This window comes from Hemiscyllium ocellatum, unplaced genomic scaffold (assembly GCF_020745735.1).
Source record: "Hemiscyllium ocellatum isolate sHemOce1 unplaced genomic scaffold, sHemOce1.pat.X.cur. scaffold_1828_pat_ctg1, whole genome shotgun sequence".
Taxonomy (NCBI): domain Eukaryota; kingdom Metazoa; phylum Chordata; class Chondrichthyes; order Orectolobiformes; family Hemiscylliidae; genus Hemiscyllium; species Hemiscyllium ocellatum.
In genome coordinates, this window is record NW_026867889.1 from 1 (window position 1) to 22,265 (window position 22,265).

At 45.1% G+C, this 22,265-nt stretch overlaps 1 long non-coding RNA gene across 1 annotated transcript; it reads left to right on the forward strand.

Moving 5' to 3' along the window:
- The first annotated feature begins 1,943 nt into the window (after positions 1-1,943).
- On the forward strand, positions 1,944-21,200 carry LOC132810734 (uncharacterized). The gene is made up of 3 exons (XR_009643054.1): positions 1,944-2,143; positions 12,137-12,229; positions 13,578-21,200. It is a non-coding gene; the product is annotated as an uncharacterized LOC132810734 (long non-coding RNA).
- The last annotated feature ends 1,065 nt before the right edge of the window (positions 21,201-22,265 follow it).

The window sequence follows — 22,265 nt, forward strand, 5'->3', positions numbered from 1 at the left end:
TTCCTCGCCCCCTCCCTCTCCCGTCCACCTCTCTCTCACCCCCTCCCTCTCTCTCCCTCTCTCTCTTTCTCTCCTCACTCTCTCTCTCACCCCCTTCCTCCCTCTCTCTCGTCACCCTCCTCTCTCTCATCCCCACCCCTCTCTCTTGCCCCCTCCATCTCTGTCACCCCCTCCCTTTCTCTCTTGTCCCCCTCCCTCTGTCTCTCGATACCTCCCTGTCTCATCCCCCTCCCTCTCACTCTCTCTCACTCCCACACTCTTTTGCTCATCTCTGTCTCTTTCTCTCGCCACCCTCTCTCTCTCTCGTCCACCTCCCTTTCTCTGTCTCGCCTGCCCTCCCATTCTGTCTCTCGTCCCCTCCCTCTCTCTCTTTCTCGTCCCCCCCTCTCTCTCTCTCTCTCTCTCTCTCTCTCTCCCCTCTCTCTCTCTCCCCTCTCTCTCTCTCCCTCTCTCTCTCGCCTCTCTCTGTCGCCCTTCTCGCTCTCCACCTCCCTCGGTGTCTCTCTCTTCCCACCTCCCTCTCTTTCCCTCGGAATCTGTCTCCCTCCTGTCCCTCCCTCCCTGTCTCTCTGACATACTCTGTCTCCCTGGTCCTTCGCTCTCCCTCTGACCCAGAGACTGGGGATGTTTGGGGTGAGGCTGCGTGTGGGTGGTGGGTGTGAGATGTGGGAGGTGGCGAAAATGGGGTAGAGATGGATTTGTGGGAGGGAGACAGAGACGCATGAGAGAGAGGGGGCGGAGAGGAAAGAGTGGAGGCGGGTGGAGAAACCGGGGTTCGGTGTGTGTGTGTGAGAGAGGTGGGGGGAAATGAGGGAAAGGTTTGAAAAAGAGAGTGTGTGCTGAAAGAGAGAGAGAGAGAGAGATTGAGGAGAAAGAGTAGGGGAGAGGTAATGGGGAGGCCAGATTTGGAGTCGGGGGGAACAGAGGGAGTTAAACCCAGCTCCTGATCTCAGGGCGCGGTGCCCTCCCCTTCCCTGAGGACCAGGACTTGGGGCTGAGTCTGTCTCTCTCCAGCTCAGCTTCTCCAACACAAAGACACACAACAACATCGGTCCCTCTGCTGCTCGGCACGCTGTAATCAGCATTTTTATTGGTTACAAATGGAAGTGATGGATACAGTCAGTGGGATGGTGCCTTTTCTCACTGGCCCCTGAGTTGTGAGAAACATTGAAATGTTTCCCTGTAACCCCCTGTGGGATAAGGATGGACAAACCAGCGCTCCCCTCAGTCTGTTACCATAGCGACAGGCTGCTCCATCGCTGAAACACTGAACTGAAATGAGAAAATCCCGGATGGTGTGATTAATGAGGGAATTTGATGGATGGATGGATTTGGGTGAAGGGATATTTCAGCACATTCTTCAGCTGCTGCCTGAACTTAGTCTGGGTCACGGCGTAAATCGCGGTGTTTGTGCAGCAACTGAGGAGCTGCAGCATGAAGCCCAATTCCCGCACAAAGCGATGGAGATACACAGACCGATACCCAATCCAATACATCCGGAACCATATAGAATACAGCATTAACATTGACCATAACAGGATGAAATTGGCCGAGATCACAAACAGTAAAATGATGGATTTTTTTCGGTTTCTCATTTCAGTGTCAGACTGAGCGTCCCCATTGGTGTGAGCGCGGAGTCTCCTGCGGGCTCTGCTGGTCACTAAAATGTGTCTGACGGTGAGAACATTGAGCAGCAGAATCAGGAGAAATGGGACCCCCGGGGTTAGAATGTGGTGGAGGACTCGATTGTGACCCAGACACTGGAGAATAGAACAGCGTCTGTTACATCACAAAACCAGGGGGCGTTCCCCAGCCAATACCGAGCCGTGAGCATAAAATACCAGGAAATGTTCTTTAAACAGCTCAGCACAGTCACTGCTCCCAGAACCACAGCCGCCGTTTTCTCACTGCAATATTTACTTTTCAGCTTCTGGCAACAAATGGCCACAAACCGATCAAAGGTGAAAGTGACGGTGAACCAGACAGAGCAGTCAGTGGCTGCATAAAGCAGGACGGCGTGGATATTACACACGGGGACGGAGTACACCAGGAAATAAAACTGTTCCTTATAAACAATGGGAATGTGTCTCAGGATCAGGTCGAGGATAATGACCAGGAGATCCGCCGCTGCCATGGCCCCCAGGTAACGTCTGACACATGGAGACAATCCACAATCTTTATAAAGCAGGACGTAGATGGTCACTACGTTAACTGTGAGGAAGGAAAACAAACCCATTATCCATCAGCCTGGAGGCAAAGGGACCCGTTTGATCGGGGACCCAGTGAGATTTTCAAATGTGTCCCTGTATTCAGGGATTTATTAAAATAATTGGAGCTGGAATAACAAATGGGAAGGTCGGAATTACTGACAAAAATGTGACATAAACCACAAGAAACCCTCCCTCCCCAAACACACAGAGACACATCCATAAGGACAGATGGTTTCTAGAACATTCCCACACACTCGATCACTCGAGAGCAGACACAGGTCACTCCTTCCCAGTTCCTAATACGGAGGGTGGGAACGTTGCTGTCCTGAAGGATTCTCTCCCAGTTTCCTGAAGACAAACGGAGTTTGGGAATTTCGTATATTTTGGTCTAAATTGTGGTCGATCCTGTGTCGTGGAGAAATGTAAACGCAGGGAAAACGTATTCCCCCTTTAACTGCCTGAGGGGCCTTCGGAACAGTGTCTCCTTCTCCCTGGAACGGGATCTCTTCCCTCGGGATCTTATCGTTTGTTCAATTCACTGACGTCCGGCCGTTCACAAACAAACAACGTCAGGGACAGAACGTTCCGGGGAATGTCAGTTATAGAATGTCAGGGACAGAACGTTCCGGGGAATGTCAGTTATAGAATGTCAGGGACAGAACGTTCCGGGGAGTGACAGTTATAGAATGTCATGGACAGAACTTTCCGGGGAATGTCAGTTATAGAATGTCGGGGACAGAACGTTCCGGGGAATGTCAGTTATAGAATGTCAGGGACAGAACGTTCCGGGGAATGTCAGTTATAGAATGTCAGGGACAGAACGTTCCGGGGAATGTCAGTTATAGAATGTCAGGGACAGAACGTTCCGGGGAATGTCAGTTATAGAATGTCAGGGAGGAACGTTCCGGGGAATGTCAGTTATAGAATGTCAGAGACGGAAACTTCCGGGAAACTCCGTGACCTGTCCATCACCTTTCACCCCTACCCACCCCACCAACATGATGTACTGTGCACAGCCTACATATCCATCCAGCACGGGGAGCTGTGCAGTGATCACCCGTGAATTCATCTGTAACCCAGGAGCAGTTACCCTCCCAGCATGTAGGGCTGTGTGCACCACCCCAGTGCATTGATCTGTAACCCAGGAGCAGTTACCCTCCCAGCATGTAGGGCTGTGTGCACCACCCCAGTGCATTGATCTGTAACCCAGGAGCAGTTACCCTCCCAGCATGTAGGGCTGTGTACCCCACCCCAGTGCATTGATCTGTAATCCAGGAGCAGTTACCCTCCCAGCATGTAGGGCTGTGTGCACCACCCCAGTGCATTGATCTGTAACCCAGGAGCAGTTACCCTCCCAGCATGTAGGGCTGTGTACCCCACCCCAGTGCATTGATCTGTAACCCAGGAGCAGTTACCCTCCCAGCATGTAGGGCTGTGTACCCCACCCCAGTGCATTGATCTGTAACCCAGGAGCAGTTACCCTCCCAGCATGTAGGACTGTGTACCCCACCCCAGTGCATTGATCTGTAACCCAGGAGCAGTTACCCTCCCAGCATGTAGGACTGTGTACACCACCCCAGTGCATTGATCTGTAACCCAGGAGCAGTTACTCACCCAGCATGTAGGACTGTGTACACCACCCCAGTGCATTACCCAGTAACACTGTTAGATCCCTGCCCAGTGTGGGGAAACTTGCAGCCCATGCTGGAAGTGACAGGATGTGCAGCTCCCACCCATTTCCAGCTCCATATCCCCACTGTGCCAAGAAAAGGGGGTGCTGTGGGTGTGAACATCACTGCCAGAGAGAGATGGCAGGGGTATCAGTTTAAATATCACCACATGGGAGGGGTTTGGGGTATAGACAGAGAGGGGGAGACTGAGAGACAGTGTCATGGAAGGATGTGTTCACAGGTGTCAGAATGCTGAAATGTCGACACTTCGATAGCATCCTGTAACATGAGCCAGTCTTCCCAGGAAAGATGGGAAAAAGGGAGATTGGTGTGAGGTCAGATGAAACAACAGCTGCTGTGTGGTTTTGAAATTACGTTTATGTAATTTTAATAAGTGTCTTATTGAAACAGTATATTGCTGTAGAGTTGGAGTATGGTAATAAGCAGTTAGGAGAAAGAGGGTCCCAGAGTTGTGAATAGTTGATGTAAAATGTTCACTTTCAGAGTTAAAAAAATACATTGATATTTTTTGTTTAAACACTGGAATTTGGGAGTTCTCTATCACTCATATTTCAACAGTTTACAAGGTAACTTGAGCATTTCTTTATGTTTAGTTTAGTTTAACTTACCAGATGAGCTTCACACTGTGTCCTAACAATTGCTGTGTGTGTATCTGTGTGTCTCTGTGTGGGGCAGGTCTGGCTGTCTCTGTGGTGCTGAAAGTGATGCAATGCCTCCCTCTGCTGGCCTCCACACGCCACTGCACAGGCATTGGCAGAGGGTGAAAACCAACAGGGATTCACTCAGAGAGGGGGAGGGAGTGGGCAGCTGCTCACAGCACCATCCAAACTGATGTCTTATCCATGTTCTGATCTAAATGTCCTTTAAACATTGTAACTGTCCCTATTTTCACCAGTTCCTCTAGAAGTTAATTCCACACACACGCCAGCTTCTGTCTGAAATAATTACCTCTCCTGACTTTTGTAAATCTTTTTCCTCACGCCTCAAAATATCCCTCAGTTTTGAAACCCCAACTCTCGGGAAAAGACATCAGCCCTTTAGCTTATCTGTACCCCTCATCATTTTATAAACCTCTGCAAAGTTACCCCTCCACCTCATACTCTCCAGTGAAAAATGTCCCAGCCTATTCAGCCTCTCCTTATAGCTCAATCCCTCCATTTCCAGCAACATCCAGGTTAAACTCTTCTGAACCCTCTCCAGCTTAATAATATCAAGGTCAATAATATCAAAGAGAATAGTCAAGGTATTTGCTAAGGGTACGGGGGAGACCAAACTAGAGGACATAGGCTTAAGGTGAGAGGGTAACATTTAAAAGTGACGTAAGGGGCAGCTTTTTCACCCAGAGGGTGGTGTGGCTATGGAATGAGTGGGCAGGATGACCAGACTGGACACAGTATTCCAGGAGAGGTCTCACCAATGTCCTGTACAACCTCAATATGACGTCCCAATTCCGATACTCAAAGGTCTGACCTATGAAGACAAGTGTGTTAAACACCTTCTTAGCCACTTTCTATATCAGATGCAAATTTTAAAGAATTAAACATGACGGCCTAGGTCTCTGTACTACAACACCACCAAAAGACCCTACTTTTAATTGTATAGGCCCTGTTCTTGTTTGATTTACCAAATCCAATGCCTGGCATTAATCCAGACTATCCTCCATCTGCCACCCCTCAGCCCAGTGTGCGATATGACTGCCATCTCCCCCTCCCCCTTCAATTTTAAAATGCCCACCCCTCTCCAGGAGGCCTGCATACTCTTGCCATGATTTTCACAAAGACCCTGAGCTTGGGTTGCCTTGTGTGGTTAGAGGGAGGAGGGACAGATTGCAGACACAGTCGTTTAGGAGGAGAGGCTGGACAGTAATCAGCGGCCTGGTATCATTTCATGGTTTTAGGCAGAGGGCAGACACATGTTAGAGTGGGTAAGATTGATCGGTGTTTTGGGGTCAGAAATTAAGCTCTTCCTTCGCCTCTGGTGTTCAGTAATAAACATCTATTTGAGACCCTTCATTGGGCAGAGTGTTTCTGCGGGATTTCTTTCCCTAATATTGCAGACTACAGATAATAGCGATTAAAGATGTTCATAGTTAATTTCAATATTCAGCAAGTGCACTCAATATCCTACAGTTGAGACAAATATCTTGCATTTGTTTAATAATACAAAGTGTTTTTTGTAATTCAGTAATAGTAACCTGATTATAATCAATCCACACTGAGCTGGAAGAGGGCACTAAAATATGACCCAAAATCTGGGTATGGTAGTATAGTGGGCAGTGTCCGTGTCTCTGAGCCAGAGCTCTGGGTTTGATTCCAATTCCTGAACTTGTGTGGTAGTGTTCCTAGCTCTGGACGAGAAGGCCTGGATTGAAGTCCTGCCTGTTGCAGAGGTATGTCACAGTATGACAGAACAGGCTGATGAACAAACATACAGGAGAATGAGGTGAGGGAAGCCATTAGCGTCCCTGCTGAGTACACTTGCAAGAAGTGCACCCATCTCCAGCTCCTCCAAGCCCGTGTTAGGGAACTGGAGCTGGATTTGGATGAACTGCGGATCATTCGGGAGGCAGAGAGGGTCATAGATCAGAGCTTTAGGGAAGTAGTTACTCCGAAAGTTCAAGATAGATGGGTGACAGTGAGGGGGAGTGGGAGGAGGAAGCCAGTGCAGGGACCCCCTGCGGTCATTCCCCTCAAGAACAAGCATACCGTTTTGGATACTTGTGGGGGGGATGACTTACCAGGGGCAAGCAACGAGGTTCAGGCCTCTGGCACGGAGCCTGGCCCCGTTGCTCAGAAGGGAAGGGTGGAGAAAGGTAGAGCGATAGTTCTTGGGGACTCGATAGTGAGGGGTACAGACAGACGGTTTTGTGGGGGTGACAGTGACTCACGTTTGGTATGTTGCCTCCCAGGTGCAAGGGTACGTGATGTCGCTGATCGTGTTTTCCGGGTCCTTAAGGGGGAGGGGGAGCAGCCCCAGATCGTGGTCCACGTTGGCACCAACGATATAGGTAGGAAGAGGGGTGAGGATGTCAGACAGGCTTTCAGGGAGCTAGGTTGGAAGCTCAGAGTTAGAACAAACAGAGTTGTTGTCTCTGGTTTGTTACCCGTGCCACGTGATAGAGAGTCGAGGAATAGGGAGAGAGAGCAGTTAAATGCGTGGCTACAGGGATGGTGCAGGAGGGAGGGATTCCGGTTTCTGGACAACTGGGGTTCTTTCTGGGGAAGGTGGGACCTCTATAAAAAGGATGGTCTACACCTGAACCTGAGGGGCACCAGTATCCTTGGGGGGAGGTTTGCTAGTGCTCTTTGGGAGGGTTTAAACTAACTCCGTGGGGGCATGGGAACCAGGACTGTAGCTTTAGGGTACAGGACCTTGAGTGTAGGGAGGTTATGAATAATGCAGCGATCTCGAAGGAGGGTGCCTGTAAACAGAAGGGTGGATTGAAGTGTGTATACTTCAATGCCAGAAGTATAAGAAATAAGGTAGGTGAACTTGCAGCGTGGGTTGGTACCTGGGACTTCGATGTTGTGGCCATTACAGAGACGTGGGTAGAACAGGGACAAGAATGGCTGTTGCAGGTTCCAGGGTTTAAATGTTTTAGTAGGATCAGACATGGGGGTAAAAAAGGAGGAGGTGTGGCATTACTTGTCAAAGATAGTATTACAGCAGTAGAATGGACGATGGAAGAGGACTTGCCATCTGAAGTAGTTTGGGCTGAGGTTAGAAATAGGAAAGGTGAGGTCACCCTGTTAGGTGTTTTCTACAGGCCTCCTAATAGTCCTAGAGAAGTAGAGGATAATATTGCGAGGATGATTCAGGAAAAGAGTGAAGGTAGCAGGGTGGTTGTTATGGGGGACTTTAACTTCCCAGATATTGACTGGGAGAGCTATAGCTCGAGTTCATTAGATGGGTCGGTGTTTGTCCAATGTGTGCAGGAGGGTTTCCTGACACAATATGTAGACAGGCCAACAAGAGGTGAGGCTATACTGGATTTGGTTCTAGGTAATGAACCAGGCCAGGTGTTAGACTTGGAGGTAGGTGAGCACTTCGGGGACAGTGACCACAACTCGGTGACTTTTACTTTAGTGATGGAGAGGGATAAGTGTGCGCCGCAGGGCAAGAGTTATAGCTGGGGGCAGGGAAATTATGATGCAGTGAGGCATGACTTAGGATGTGTGGATTGGAAAAACAGGCTTCAAGAGAAGAACACTAATGAGATGTGGGGATTGTTCAAGGAGCAGCTACTACGTGTCCTCGATAAGTATGTACCAGTCAGGCATGGTGTAAAGGGCCTTGTGAGGCAGCCGTGGTTTAGTAAGGAATTGGAATCCCTTGTGAAAGGGAAGAAGGCGGCATATGTAAAGATGAGGCGTGAAGGTTCAGTTGGGGCGATAGAGAGTTATAAGGTAGCCAGGAAGGATCTAAAGAGAGAGCTAAGAGAAGCGAGAAGGGGACATGAAAAGTCTTTAGCTGGTAGGATTAGGGAAAACCCAAAGGCTTTCTATAGGTATGTCAGGAATAAAAGGATGACTAGGGTAGGTATCGGTCCAGTCAAGGATAGTAGTGGGAAGTTGTGTGTGGAGGCGGAGGAGATTGGAGAGACACTAAATCAATACTTTTCATCAGTGTTCACTCAGGAACAGGACACTGTTGCTGATGTGAATATGGAGTCACAAATGATTAGAATGGATGGCCTGGAAATATGCAGGGAAGAGGTTCTGGGAATATTGGAGAGGATGAAAATAGATAAGTCTCCTGGGCCTGATGGCATTTACCCTAGGATCCTATGGGAAGCTAGGGAAGAGATAGCAGAGCCATTGGCCTGGATTTTTATGTCGTCATTGTCAACGGGAATAGTACCAGAGGACTGGAGGATAGCGAATGTGGTCCCCTTGTTCAAGAAAGGGAGTAGGGATAGCCCTAGTAACTATAGGCCAGTGAGTCTGACTTCAGTGGTGGGCAAAGTCTTAGAGAGAATGGTAAGGGATAAGATTTATGAACATCTGGATAGGAATAACGTGATCAAGGATAGCCAGCATGGTTTTGTGAAGGGCAGGTCGTGCCTCACAAACCTTATTGAGTTCTTTGAGAAGGTGACTAAGGAAGTGGACGAGGGTAAAGCAGTAGATGTTGTGTATATGGATTTTAGTAAGGCGTTCGATAAGGTTCCCCATGGTAGGCTAATGCTAAAATTACGGAGGTATGTCATTGAGGATACATTAGAGGTTTGGATTAGGAATTGGCTGGCTGGAAGGAGACAGAGGGTAGTAGTTGATGGACTATGTTCATCTTGGAGTGCAGTTACTAGCGGTGTACCACAAGGATCTGTTTTGGGACCATTGCTTTTTGTTATCTTTATAAATGATCTAGAGGAAGGGCTTGAAAGCTGGGTAAGCAAGTTTGCGGATGTCACAAAAGTCGGTGGAGTTGTGGATAGTGAGGAAGGAAGTGGTAGGTTACAGCGGGATATAGATAAGTTGCAGAGCTGGGCAGAAATGTGGCAAATGGAATTCAATGTAGCTAAGTGTGAAGTCATTCACTTTGGTAGGAGTAACAAGAAGATGACTTAGGATGTGTGGATTGGAAAAACAGGCTTCAAGAGAAGAACACTAATGAGATGTGGGGATTGTTCAAGGAGCAGCTACTGCGTGTCCTCGATAGGTATGTACCAGTCAGGCATGGTGTAAAGGGCCTTGTGAGGCAGCCGTGGTTTAGTAAGGAATTGGAGTCCCTTGTGAAAGGGAAGAAGGCGGCATATGTAAAGATGAGGCGTGAAGGTTCAGTTGGGGCGATTGAGAGTTATAAGGTAGCCAGGAAGGAGCTAAAGAGGGAGCTAAGAGAAGCGAGAAGGGGACATGAAAAGTCTTTAGCTGGTAGGATTAGGGAAAACCCAAAGGCTTTCTATAGGTATGTCAAGAATAAAAGGATGACTAGGGTAGGTATCGGTCCAGTCAAGGATAGTAGTGGGAAGTTGTGTGTGGAGGCGGAGGAGATTGGAGAGACATTAAATCAGTACTTTTCATCAGTATTCACTCAGGAACAGGACACTGTTGCTGATGTGAATATGGAATCACAAATAATTAGAATGGATGCCCTGGAAATATGCAGGGAAGAGGTTTTGGGAATATTGGAAAGGATGAATATAGATAAGTCTCCTGGGCCTGATGGCATTTACCCCAGGATCCTATGGGAAGCTAGGGAGGAGATAGCAGAGCCATTGGCCTGGATTTTTATGTCGTCATTGTCAACGGGAATAGTACCAGAGGACTGGAGGATAGCGAATGTGGTCCCATTGTTCAAGAAAGGGAGTAGGGATAGCCCTAGTAACTATAGGCCAGTGAGTCTGACTTCAGTGGTGGGCAAAGTCTTAGAGAGAATGGTAAGGGATAAGATTTATGAACATCTGGGTAGGAATAACGTGATCAGGGATAGCCAGCATGGTTTTGTGAAGGGCAGGTCGTGCCTCACAAACCTTATTGAGTTCTTTGAGAAGGTGACTAAGGAAGTGGATGAGGGTAAAGCAGTAGATGTTGTGTATATGGATTTTAGTAAGGCGTTCGATAAGGTTCCCCATGGTAGGCTAATGCTAAAACTTCGGAGGTATGGCATTGAGGATACATTAGAGGTTTGGATTAGGAATTGGCTGGCTGGAAGGAGACAGAGGGTAGTAGTTGATGGATTATGTTCATCTTGGAGCGCAGTTACTAGCGGTGTACCACAAGGATCTGTTTTGGGACCATTGCTTTTTGTTATCTTTATAAATGATCTAGAGGAAGGACTTGATAGCTGGGTAAGCAAGTTTGCGGATGACACAAAAGTCGGTGGAGTTGTGGATAGTGAGGAAGGAAGTGGTAGGTTACAGCGGGATATAGATAAGTTGCAGAGCTGGGCGGAAATGTGGCAAATGGAATTCAATGTAGCTAAGTGCGAAGTCGTTCACTTTGGTAGGAATAACAAGATGATGGATTACTGGGCTAATGGTAGGCTACTTGGTAGTGTGGATGAGCAGAGGGATCTTGGTGTCTATGTACACAGATCTCTGAAAGTTGCCACCCAGGTAAATAGTGCTGTGAGGAAGGCATATGGTGTACTGGGCTTTATTGGCAGAGGAATTGAGTTCCGGAGTCCTGAGGTCATGTTGCAGTTGTATAAGACTCTGGTGAGGCCTCATCTGGAGTATTGTGTGCAGTTTTGGTCGCCATACTATAGGATGGATGTGGAAGCTTTAGAACGAGTGCAGAGGAGGTTTACCAGGATGTTGCCTGGAATGGTAGGAAAATCTTATGAGGAAAGGCTGAGGCACTTGGGGCTGTTCTCATTGGAGAAGAGAAGGTTTAGGGGAGATCTGATAGAAGTGTATAAGATGATTAGGGGTTTAGATAGGGTAGATACTAAGAACCTTTGACCGCTAATGGAGTCAGGTGTTACTAGGGGACACAGCTTTAAATTAAGGGGTGGTAGGTATAGGACAGATGTTAGGGGTAGATTCTTTACACAGCGGGTTGTGAGTTCATGGAATGCCCTGCCAGTAGCAGTGGTGAACTCTCCCTCTTTATGGTCATTTAAGCGGGCATTGGATAGGCATTTGGAAGTTATTGGGCTAGTGTAGGTTAGGTAGGATTCGGTCGGCGCAACATCGAGGGCCGAAGGGCCTGTACTGCGCTGTATCTTTCTATGTTCTATGTTCTATGTAGAATACTGTTACAGCTTTATGGGTATTGCCGAGTGGTGTTCGTGTCCCTACCTCTGGGCACAAAGGTCTAGGTGTAAATCCCAAAGAAGTGTCACCTAATATATCTGAACAAACCGATTAAAGTGGTTTTATAATTGTGGCTTGATGGAGAAAGAACAGGTGTCGGTGTTGCATTTCAGCATTTCGGCCCGGGATTATTGGAAGTACAGCCATTCTTGTTGATTGAAGTCACATTTCACAGCAGTAAAGGTTTATAAAATCAGAATGGTCATGGATAGGGTTTGTAGTCAAGGTTTTTCCCCAGGTTAGGGGCGTCCAAAACTAGAGGACATTGGTGGAAAGTGAGAGGGGAAAGATTTTGAAGAGACCTAAGGGGCACCTTTTCACATAAAGGGTGGTGCGTGTATGGACTGAGCTGCCAGAGGAAGTGGTGGAGGCTGGTACAACTCCATCATGTAAAAGTCATCTGGATGCTGACAGACCTGCCGAGCTTTTCCAGCAATTTATGTATTTGTTAAAATAAAACATTCATTTTAACACAGGTATCTGTGTTACCTGTTTGGATACAGGATTGGCTGGCCAGCAGAAGACAGCAAGTGGTAGCGGAAGGAAAATATTCTGCCTGGAAGTCTGTGGTGAGTGATGTTCCACAGGGCTCTGTCCTTGGGCCTCTACTGTTTGTAATTTTTTTAATGACTTGGATGAGGGCATTGAAGGATGGGTCAGCAAGTTTGCAGATGACACGAAGGTTGGAGGTGTCGTTGACAATGTAGAGGGCTGTTGTAGGCTGCAGCGGGACATTGACAGGATGCAGAGATGGGTTGAGAGGTGGCAGATGGAGTTCAACCTGGATAAATGCGATGTGATGCATTTTGGAAGGTCGAATTTGAAAGCTGAGTACAGGATTAAGGATAGGATTTTTGGCAGTGTGAAGGAACAGAGAGATCTTGGTGTGCAGGTACATATATTCCTTAAAATGGCCACCAAAGTGGACAGGGTTGTTCAGAAAGTATATGGTGTTTTGGCTTTCATTAACACGGGAATTGAGTTTAACAGTCGTGAGATCTTGTTGCAGCTCTTTAAAACTTTGGTTAGACCGCACTTGGAATACTGTGTCCAGTTCTAGTCATCCTATTATAGGAAAGATGTGGATGCTTTGGAGAGGGTTCAGAGGAGGTTTACCAGGATGCTGCCTGGACTGGAGGGCTTATCATATGAAGAGAGGTTGACTGAACTCGGACTTTTTTCATTGGAGAAAAGGAGGAGGAGAGGGGACCTAATTGAGATATTCAAGATTATGAGAGAGATAGATAGTGTTGATAGCCAGAGACTATTTCCCGGAGCAGAAATGGCTAACACGAAGGGTCATAGTTTTAAGCTGGTTGGAGGAAAGTATAGAGGGGATGTCAGAGGCAGGTTCTTTACCCAGAGAGTTGTGAGAGCATGGAATGCGTTGCCAGCAGCAGTTGTGGAAGCGAGGTCATTGGGGACATTTCAGAGACTGCTGGATATGCATATGGTCACAGACATTTAAGGGTGCTTACATGAGGATCAGTGGCCGGAACAACATCATGGGCTGATGGGCCTGTTCTGTGCTGGACTGTTCTATGTTCTATGTATTCTGAATACATTAAACATTTTATTTTTTAATGACGCAGGGCCATATAAACATATCCTCAAATTGACCGAGACCATTTTCTGCTCAGGGTATGGCTCTGTGTATGACAGCAGCAATGATGCACCGACATGGAACAGGGAATGTGATGGAGACATAGTTTGGACAATGTACAAGGAGACCTCACATGGTCCAGTTTGGGAGAGAATGACATTATTGTGTGATTCAACTCAGAGAGGGAGAAAATGTCACCTGCCCGAGAAGAAACGGCCTATTGCACTCTCTCTCCTTCATTATTCCTCATCACAGTAACGTGTACGAGCTAAAACAAAACTCTACTGTTATTGTTACCATTCTTATTTTTATAGAATCTCAGCAGTGTGGAAACAAGCCCTTCGGCCCAACAAGTACATACCAACTTTCCAAAGAGTAACCTTCCCATGCCCTTACAGTTACCACTGACTAGTGCACCTAAAGTAGAAATCGCGGAACACGATGGACTATTTGACCAATCCACTTGAATTATACAGCTTTGGGCTGTGGCAGGAAACGGGAGCACCCATCAGAAGCTCACGCAGACAAGGGGAGAAGATCCAAACTCCACGCAGATAGTCACCCGAGGCTGGAATTGAACTCATGACCCTGATGCTGTGATGGAACAGTGCGAACTACTGAGCCACTGTGCTAACCTGGAACCTCCTGCCAGCCTAATGCAAAGGGAATTCAGCCAAATCCAACTCTCCCAGGATAAAATCCCATTGCTAGCAGCTGTGTGAGTAGAATATCTTCAGAAGCAGAATCACATTTTGGACAATCTCTCAATTTTTCCTTTTGTCATGAGTTACACTAATATTTGGATAAGGTTCTTTCAACGTGAAATTGCACAGATTTGTGTGTGTGTGTGTTTGTGTGTGTCAGTGTTTTTAGAATGGGAAATATCGAGTCTTTATTTGCAATACGCAAACAGTTTGCCATCCATCTTTCCATCATAGTTGGAGTAACATTGCTCTGGATCGTAAACGTGTTGTTTTAGCAGATTACAGAAACTAGCCTGACTTGTTCCTAAAACTGACCCTGACCCAGTCTGAGACCGATATCATCGGCCATATCACCGACCTGGTTACATTTAACATTTGTTGTGAGCAGTGGGGGAGTGGGACTAGAAAAGGAAACAGTGACCCAAAAAGCCGGGGAACTATAGACCGGTGAGCCTGATGTCAGTGGTGGGTGAGTTGTTCGAAGGGATTCTGTGGGATAGCATTTACATACGTTTGGGAAGGCAAGGACTGATCTCATTAATGTGTCATTAATTTGATTGAGTTTTATGAAGAGGTGACAAAGAAGATTGATGAAGGCAGTTTGGTAGATATTGTCTATATGGACCTCAGCAAGGTGTTCATAACATTCCGATTGGTAGGCAGATTAGTAAGGTTCGGTCACATGGGATACAGAAGAAGCTCATCACAATTGGCTTGAAGGAAGAGGGATATTTTTCAGACTGGAGGCTTCTGAGCAGAAATTATACACTTAATGGTAAGGGCCTGGGGCGTGTTGTGAAACAAATGGACATAAGGCTGCAGGTACATTGTTCCTTGAAAGTGAAGTTGAATGCAGACAGTGCGGTACAGAACACATTTAACACATTTGCCTTAATCAGTCAGAGCATTGAGTATAGGAGTTGTGGTGGAGGGAAATGGGGTTAGCGTGGATGGACATTTACAAGGTGGAGTCGAACCCTTCTGTTAATTAAAACCAAACACCCAGAAAAGCTCGCCTCACCTCGTAATCTGTTAAAATATGAGCGACACAGATCTCCCACATTCCACTATTTAAACAAAGATTAACAAGTTTATTTCTTAACTTTATTAGTGAACACTAAACAACAGCTATTCACAAATACAAGCCCCTCTTTTCTTAGCTACTTACTATCTGACTCGAACTCTGTAAAAAGTATGTTGTTCCAACAACCCACATATTAAACATTACAATCTCAAGACCATACAGTCTCTATCTTCCCCGCTGTATTCACTCTTTCAGCTGCTGATCTCCTTGGTTCATTTTTTTTATTGCAAAGAGGTTTGCATGAACATGTGTCTTTGATAGAGTGTGTTTGAGATGGTCAGTTAGCACTCCTGCTCTACAGCAGTTGCTCTACTGTTGGATGGCAGTAGCTCTCTCTAGTGTTCAAAATGCTGGGTTTATATACTCCCCATGATATAATAATTCTCATAATTTGATTGCTTTCCAGGCGTCCAAACAATAATATTCAAATTCTGTTGGCTTCTGGTATCCTGAGTGTTATTTAAACTCTTTGGTTACATTTGTATGGCTGTCAAAACAGCAACCAAAACTCAGGAATCCATTTCTCAGCTAATGGTGACATGTGGAACAGTGTGACCTTCAGCTGGCATCTGTGGCTTTAATTTCTACTCAGTAAAACTCGATCTGTTTTAAAGTGTCCATATATGTTTTTGTCTTCATAACATCTCCCCGCTTCAGAAAATAAAATGAACTAGCTGAATGAAAAGATGTCAACATTTGTTTTCCTCTAACTCTTAATCCCAATTTTATGAAATACCAAAGTGTTAATCTCAGTTATATCATTCATATTAATTCTGCAAACCAATACAACACTGGAATAAGTCAAATCTTATCTACACTTTTTCCTTTAAATCCGCGAATACATATCTGCTATCACATTATAGGAGACACAGCATGAACACTTTGTAAGTTTAAAGTTGGTAAGGTAAGACTCCAATGAAATAGTCTCATATTCTGGTCTTTAAATATTCCAAAAAATGCGAGAGATTTGTCGTTGTCCACAACCATCTCCGACAATTTGTTTGTCATATACACATTAAAATATCGTCAGGCCAGTGTGCAACATAATAATTCTTGTTCAATAATGGAGATTTTCTATTTTTTTTCTCTGTTGGATATTGAGTTTTTTCGACAAGTAGCCAATTAGCCATTCAATTCCATCACCTTTTTCCATATCAACACATCTCTGACCCCTATATCCCGAGCATCAAACACAATTTTCAAAGGGTTTCAGAATATTTGGTGCAGCTAAAACTGGTGTAGTGATTAAACCTGCTTTAAAATTCTCAAATACCTCCTGGCATTGTTCTGTCCACCACAATTCTGTGTTCTTCTTCAGTAAATCCATCAGTGTTGCCAAGACGCTGCTGAAGTTTTGAACAAACTTCCGATAGAATCCACTCAGTTCCAAAAATCAAAGCACCTCGTTCTTCGAGGATGATCGTGGAAATTCCTCAAAGCCCTTCGTTTTTGTGCTCCATGGGGTCAACCTTCCATGTCGAATATAATGTCCCAAGAACATCACCTCCGCCTTCGCGAATTCCATTTTCTTTCTGTTTATTACCAAGTTTGCTTCTTGTAATCGTTCAACATGCTCTGCCAACTGTAACATGTGAGCTTTTAATCACTTGCTGAAGATCACTACATCATACAGATAAGTTGCACAATTTGTTCATATGGCCACCCCTCTATTCTTGAGTGTTAAATGTGGCTGGTGCATTATTCATCCAGATGAAATACTCGACAAAGTTTTTTTGTCATCTCCGGTATCTTTACCAGGAAGTTTAACTGACTTCACACTTTTTTTTAATTTGAAAGGGGCCTGGCTTTGAATGGTTTTCTTACCACTGGTGGCGAAACTAATACGTCATCCCCACGGGAAATCGTCAAAGTTTCAGAGTTTTTATCTGCCACCTGCGTCACTCTACACTGTGCCCTCTTCATGTGCTGTTTAACTAACTCACCTACTCGGTCTAATCTCTCTCTCACCTCTGATACATAATCCAAGTGTGAGATCTCCGACTTTGGTCCTGTCAATTTATATTTAATTAGTTTCTAAGGACCTCTCACTTCATGTACGAATATTAAATCAAAGGAAGTAAAGTGAGTAGATTTATTTGGGGCATCTCTAATTGCAAACAATTTAATGGGGCACCTTTATCCCAACCATTCGGGTAATCCTGACAGTACGCTGTTAACATGGTCCTCAGTGTCTGATGCTAACTTTCCAAGGCTACCTGGGATTCAGGATGGGACGCACTTGATTTGAAGTGCTGTATGCCTAAGATATCCATGACTTCCTCAAACAGCTGAGCAATAAAATGAGACCCTTGGTCTGACTGAATCTCTCTGGGCAGTCCACAGCGAGTAAAGAAAGCTACCAATCCCTCCACCTTCATTTTTGCCTTAACACTCCAATAATGGAATTGCCTCTGGAAATCTGGTAGACGCATCCATTATGGTCAGCAAATATTGGTTTCCACTTTTACTTTAGAGAGGGGAGCTACACAATTAATCATAACCCACATGAAGGGTTTCTCGAATGCAAGAATTGGCAACAAAGGTGCTGGTTTTAGTACTGCCTGTGACTTACCGACCATTTGGTCTGTATGTCACGTACAACAAAAATGAACCGCGTCCTTGTGCATTCCAGGCCATTAGAAATGCTTCTGTACCTTAGCCTGAGTCTTCTGTACACCTAGGTGACCGCCTGCAGAGAGTTTATGTGCGACCCGTAACACTGTACATTACTGCTAACACAATCTCGTGCACTTCGGACCATTTCCCTTCTGCAGTAACCTATCATGGTCTCCATTTTAATTTTATGATTCTATGTTTAAGTTAATAACGTTCAACAATATATTCTGATTCCTTTTCTGTGTGTGTGCATGTATATGTGTGTGTGAATGTGTGTGTATATATCTGTTGTAAGTCCATTAGACTTTCTGGACTAAACAGCTCTGCCTGATCCTCTGCCTGTTCAGGTTTTTCCTGCACCGTTACATCAAACAGGGTGTCAGTTCACTGAGCATCAACTCATTTGTCTTTTGAGTTCATTTCTTCTTCCTGCTGTAACTTATGACAGTGGGATCTTGTTACTACACAGTCTGGAAAATATCCTGGGTAATTTTCCTTTAACTCACCAATTCCCTCATCTTCCTTTGTCTTCTCCACCACAAGAGGTGTCCCTCCCAACTTGCTTCCTGCTAAATCGTTCCCAAGAACAAGTTCTATTCCTAGAACTGACACTCTGTTACTCACTGTCACTGTTACTTCCCCAAACTTGATTTGGCATTCCATCCTGATGTTACACAAGGGAATGCTTAATTTCTGTCCCCATTCCACAAGTTATCACGTTCTTGATTATAATGCCAGAAAGAATGAAAAAAAAACCTTTCAACTCTTACTATTAGAGGGTGAGAGAAAGTGAGGGCGGCAGATGCTGGAGATGAGAGTTGAAAAGTGTGGGGCTGGAAAAGCCCATCATGTCGGCAGCATCCGAGGGGCAGGAGCGTTGACGTTTCAGGCATCAATCCTTCATTAGGAAAATTGGGCGTAAGGGAGGGTGAAGGAGGTTGAGAAATAAATGGGAGGGTGGGGGGTGGAGCTGGGTGAAAGGGAGCTTGGAAGGCAATTAGTAGATGCAGGTGCATTGTGATGGTGATAGGTCGGAGAGGAGGGTGACAGGACACCTATCGGTGGTAGGACAGCTGGAACCCTCAAACTGTACAGCATCAACGTTGACTTCACCAAATTCCAAATCTCCCCTCCACCAACCTCTCCTAGATCCAACTGTTCAACCTAGCATAGCCCTCTTGAACTGCCCTAACTGTCCATCTTCCTTTCCACCTATCGATTCCACCCTCCCCTCCGACATATCACTGTCACTCCCACCTACATCTTCTTATTGCCTTCCCAGTGACCCTCCCACCAGCCCAGCTACTACTCTCGTATTTATCTTCCAGCCCCCTTGTCCCCCCACCACGTTCCGGACAATGGGTTTCTGCCTGATATTCGATTGTCCTGCTGTTCGGACGCTGCCTGATCTGATGTGCTTTTCCGGCGCCTCACTTCCCAACTAATAGAGAGTGAGCAGATCCCTTATCTCACAAAATTATAATTTCTTATCCTTCTCCCCCTGTTCTTTCTGAGTAAACTTTACCTACAGAGGCGAATTCTTTAGAGAGATCAGGCACTGCCTCCATACCCAGCCCTTGCCGAGGCTGTGCAATGTCCTGCAGCTCCTCGGCTGCACTTGGGGTTTCCTTTACCAGTTTTACAAATGCCACTGGCTTAGCCTCTTCTACCGCATCTTTCGCCAAAATGTCTTCCTTTAACGCCCAGCACGGTGTGTCCCAGCTAACTGCAGTGAAAACAACTTTTTCCCTGTGCCCTTCTTAAACCATCGGCACTGTAATATTATGTGTTCCACTCCCTTATAGTGAGAGTACCTGAGGCCTTTCACCACCTTTCAACCCCCTTGGGCTCCTTTCTTCACCTGTGGTAAACTATTATGAGCTACTGTTCGCTGTGTAATGTGTGATCTTCCCTTCTCCCAATTTCTATCCCTCACAGGATGAAATTCTTGCCAGAAGCTAAATTGCATCACATGCCACAATGCATAGTTACCTGCCATTTCTGCGAGCTTCTCACTTCTTGAACTTTCTATTCATTCACATGACTTTTTCCAATCTCTGGAAGTGAGTCTTTTAACTTCTCCAGCTGATTAATCTTCCTTCAAGCCTCACAGGTCTTATCCATTTTTAAGGCCATAACCCACCTATCAAAATGACTGTGGTTAATTCTTTCAAACTCAATGTAAGTCTGACCTGGTTCCGTCTTTATTTTTCCGAATTTCTGTCTATATGCTTCTAGTACCAATTCATAACGAATCAAAATAGCCAATTTGACATCTTGATAATGTCTGGATTCCTCGTCTGACAGCGCTGCACATACCTCACTAGCTGTGCCCACCAGATTAGTCTGAACTAGCATTACCCATAAGTTCACTGGACACGTCATCTGCCGTGTCATTTTTTCAAATGAAATAAAAAAAGGTTTTGACATTTTTCTCACCGAAATATGGCAAGTTACTAACCTAGTTGAATACATCCCTACGTTCTCCCTTCATCTCCATCTTGTTAATTTAACTTTCTTACCTAATTCCCAACTTCTGAATTTCAATTGCCCTCTCTAATTCTTTCTCTTCGCTTTCTCTTTTTTCTCTCTCTGTTTCCGCCCCTTTACTTATCTTCTAACTCCAGTCGCCACATTTGCAATTTAAGTTTTTATAACTCTACTGCAGTTGCCTATTTCTCTGATACATCAAAGTGCTTGACCAACTCCATTACAATTTCAGCTTCCCTTTCTCCCTGGTTAAACCCAATTCCAACCTATTGGCTAATTCTAAAAAATGTCCTCCTTCTGTATTTCGAAGTTTCCTTGGAAAATTCGGGAACCTCTTCAGTAATGTTAAAAGCCATTTCCCTCACGTTTCAATTAACCAACCACAAGTAACAAAATTAAACGAATTTTCCCAATGGTTTCATTTGAAGTTCAAAGTTGCAATGAGTTGGAATTTGCTGGGATCTGTTGTATCACAGATCTGTTCAAGTCTGTCCAAATGCCATATGGCAAGGCCCCAAACTGTTATAACATCAATGTCAAACCCCTCTGTTAATTAAAACCACATACCCAGAAAAGCTCACCTCACATCATAATCTGTCAAAATGTGAGCGACAGAGAACTCCTAAATTCCACTAATAAACAAAAAAAAAACAATTTATATGTATGCAAGTTAGCTCACTGAGCTTGACAGTATGTTTTCAGAAGTTTCGTCACCATGACTATGTTTCTTACATTGGGTGATGCCATTTCCGGTTATTTTAACAATAGTATGTAGACAGAATCTAAATTGATGAGCTTATTGATGGACTTCTGCTTAGAATACCATTTCTCTAAGAAGGTCCTTGCGTGTCTTAGTATGTGTGTGTGCTTTGTCCCAATCAAAGTGGTGCCCTTCTTTTTCTGTATGTATGGAACATAGTGATAGTGCGTTATGTCTTTTGATGACTACTTGGTGTTCATGTATCCTCGTAACACGACAACAGGACAGTTTCAATGGTGGAAAAAAGATTTTATATACACTGTTTAATCAATGTGTGTGTGTGCAGATAAGTCATAAATGATGTATAAAATTTATAAAATATTAAAACATTATTTGATCCTCTCAACGTTCCCTCTTTTTCTGGGATTCCCAACTCTAATTTCTCATTCTTACCAGGATGTGTGCTCCAAATTCTTGATTCTGGTGTCCCAACTTATTTCAATATGTTGGCCTGCTGGGTTCTTTCCAAAGCTAATGTCTGTCATATCATTGGAGACAAATGTTCTGGCATCAGACTTAGCATTTGAACATAATACTCTGCTGTACGTGCACTGTACAAAGGACCACAGCACACAGACATTGCCAAAGTATTGGGGGATGTTCATCTGCTTCTTTCGAGAATGTGGTTTTCTCATTTTCCATATCTCCATATCTATATCCTCTCTCTCTTGTTCTCCCTTTGTAGCTGGTTTAGAATTCCACCAATTATTCTTCGTGTCCCATCTCTCAAAGCTCGTTCTTTTAGTTTACATCTGTTCAAGATGTAATGTGGTTATAATTAAGCAATGTCACTACAAAGACATGCGGGAGGAACTGTCCAGAGTTAATTGGAAGGGGAGCTGAGCAGGAAAGACCATGGACCAGCAATGGGCGGAGGTTCTGGGGAGAATTTGGAAGATAATACAAGAAATGCAACCCCAAGAACATGAAACATACTCATGGGAGGACAAGGCAGCCATGAGTGATAAGGCATCAATTCAAAAGAGAAAATATACAATGTGGTGTAGATGATTGGGAATCCAGAGAATTCATTGGCTCTGAAACTACATAACTCTGGTATCACTGACACCACAGAGCCCTTAATCATGGTCAGGGAAAGAAACAGAGGAAAAACAATCACTTTAAACACAGAAGATGGCATTACCCAAGGAAAAAAGATTCGGGTGAATTAAACATTTGAATTAAGATCAGTTAAATGCTTTTGTGGAATGTGTCAGATTGGAAGCAAGACCCGGGGAGAGAGACCCTCTGCAGAATGAGAGTTTGAAAATTGAAGTATTACCACATCAGAAACCAGGTCAGGTCACTGAGTGCAGGGCTGATGGGTGAAAGGGTCTCAGTGAGAATT